The sequence below is a fragment of the Rhagoletis pomonella genome, unplaced genomic scaffold, assembly GCF_013731165.1.
Source record: "Rhagoletis pomonella isolate Grant_MI unplaced genomic scaffold, Rhpom_1.0 Rhpom_scaffold_00004, whole genome shotgun sequence".
NCBI lineage: Eukaryota > Metazoa > Arthropoda > Insecta > Diptera > Tephritidae > Rhagoletis > Rhagoletis pomonella.
The window spans coordinates 60,115,906-60,118,898 of NW_023458558.1; positions in this window are offsets into that span (position 1 = coordinate 60,115,906).

Below are 2,993 nucleotides of genomic sequence, written 5' to 3' on the forward strand. Positions count from 1 at the left end.
GTTAGACTTGTTGTCTATTTCATTTTACAGCTGTCATTTGTGTATTATTTCTCTTTTTTGGATAGATAGATTTGGCGAAATGACAGAAAGCTCCTTACAAATGTCGCTTACGCTCAGCACGACAGACTTGACATCACCACGCCCCTACCAACACAAGCGCATTTCCAACATCCATTCTAGATTAAGTTTGCATGCAAACGTAATCATCGAAGTCTCGGTCGTCGTTGCCATTACCGTTGCCGTAAAGGACAAATGAAATTAAACGAGGATTACTTCTTTGCCTTTCACTCAGCGATTATTCCAAGAAATAAAAATTCTTTGTGCAACCAAAAAAAAAGTAATGCGACCTAGCGAAGGTTATGCATTAAGATACGAGCAGCTGATGTGTTCCCCTTTTATGTGCATACATATGTACATATTTCTTTTTGCGCCTCTAGCAATTCAGTCCTACGCAGATCAAGTGGATTTCCAGAAATCACATGCAACATTTAACTTTCACTAATCGACGCTTTGCAAGCTGTATGCATTTGAGGTTCACAAGAAATTTAGTTTTTAATTTATTGCAAATGGAACAGAGAGAAATTGCAAGCTTTAAAGATTGAGTTAATTCATTTATTTATTCAAAATGAGTTACGCTGCTGATTAAAATAAATACATACTCTTTGGATAAGATAATTTCGTTAAGCCTTACAAAATTTGCTTTTAGGTATTTAATTTACTGTTCCGCCAAAGGAAGGCGTCATGTCGCCCCACAGCTATCATAAATGCCTCTTCATTGGCACTAAAACTATTAACCTGGTCGGCTGTTAAAACCCGGAGTGTATTTACAAATGCCCATCATTGGTGCTCTTATATCACCAATGCCGGTAATGCGGCTTTCTCCGCCTGCTGCCCTACTATAAAGACTAAAGTCAAAAAGAAGCCGCAATGGTGGAATGAAGAGATTGCTTCCCTCAGGAAGGAACACAAGAGGTTCGTTAACAAGACGATAGGAGACGGATCGTGCCATGCCTACAAGGAAACCTTAAGCAATTTAAAACAAGCTTTCAAAACGGCGCCGGTGACCTCACGGAAAAATTTATGTGATAATATTGAGAAACATTTGGAAGCCAACTGATTACGGAAGGGCTCACTAAAATGTCCTTTTCCCTTACAGTTGGATCCAGAGGCCTAACGGCGAATGGACTTCGCATCGGGACGAAATTCTAGAGAATGGTTGGCCGTACCGTAGTGCCGAATATCTGGGTCTTTCCTCTAGAGCCATTTCTGGAGGGTGCGGCCATCATAACCGAAATAAATGTGAAACAGGGAAAAGGGAAAGAAGCGTTTCTATCCACACCCACTAAAGCCATGGAAATACTACTCAATTATCCGCCAAAATACCTCTTTGGTAAGCTTCAGACAAGCTGGGTTTAAATGCTATGTCAAAATGGAAATACAACAGATTCGGTCACACTAAGATTATTACCAACTACCCCAATACTTTTAGGTCCTCAGACATACATAACACCGTCCCTCGAGCTCATGCACAAGTTCTCCACTCGTATCTCTTCGAGGAAGAATTGGTAGGACGATACGGACTGGGGCCTCCAAGATCACCTAACCTCTATACGGATGGATTTAAACTAAATCTGAGAGTGGGTGCGGGATACACCCGAGGAACCTCTTATTATATTTCTGTTTTAGGCTGCTAGCCCACTGCAGTGCCTTCGAAGCAGAGCCCGTGGCTCCATTTTGGCTTATCGAATCCTCTCTCAATCTGCCTTCAGTAACCATATCCTCCGATATCCAGGTAGTTATTAAGCCACTGTTTTGCTGTGAAACCTCGTCAAAAAATGCGATAGCATGCAGAAAAGTCCTCAACGAGTTATCCGCATAGTATGGGTGCCAGATCATAGAGACATAAAAGGCAACTGGACAGCATATCAACTTGCGTGGAACTCTTCTCACGATGCGGGCACATCGCTATCCACCTGCAAGCCATGGCTTAAAACACACTGCATCAAGTAGATAATTAAAAGATGGTTCGAAGAACCCACGTTTGGGACGACTCTACAAGTCTGGCCCAGCTTCGACAAGAATAGATCCGATACACTAATTTGGTTAGAACGCCCTTTACTAAAGCAAGTGACCGATATTATAGGAGTCACTGCTTGGTGTGAAGGCAAGCTATCAGAATGGACCTGCCAGCCAATGAAGTCATGACAGCCAACTGTCGGCAAATGCTAGTAATATTTTTCCTCACTGTTTAAGTTCTGAAACATTTATTATCTTCTCCAGCATCAGGTTTAGGATTTTCCAAGATCATTTACATATCTAGTTTGGTTAAGATACTGTATTTGTTTCACTGGCATACCAAATTCAGACATCATGGAATAAATATATCATCTTTTCCTGCGGTCAAAGGCGACTTTGGTGTTTGTAATTCCTCCTCACTCGTTAAAAATTCGTATGATATATGGTGGATTATTCAATTTTTAGGCCACACTGGCAGTGCCCAATTCTTTGATAGTAGGCTTCAGCCCTTGCACACATTACGCTCGATAAAAGCTTAGAGCCGGTGCTCAGAAGGCTGATACCGCGGTAGTCGGCATATGTGACGCAAATGAACGAGATGACGATGAAACTCGCTTTGATGAAGATGACGACGGAGGCTCTCTCCCACTAAAAATCCGGCGCCTAATATGCGCTCGTTTATATTAAATTTTTCTTGCCTTCAACCCGTTCATCGAACTTCCTGGATGCCGTTGATGTCTGCAGGGCAAAGGCAGTTTTTCCATTGAGAGGATAGACTTTGCAGATGCATGCCCTCAAATTATAGCACATAAAACATGTGCAGTGTTCGGCATGAAAAGAAGCGGGTCTCTTTCGAAGCCATATAGAACTTGTCACTGGTTTTTTATTCACGTTTCAGGCTCCAAGTATAGCGCAGAACGCATTGCTATCAAGGGTTTTCAAGATGCACTTTTACATAACAAATTACCTGATCCAAG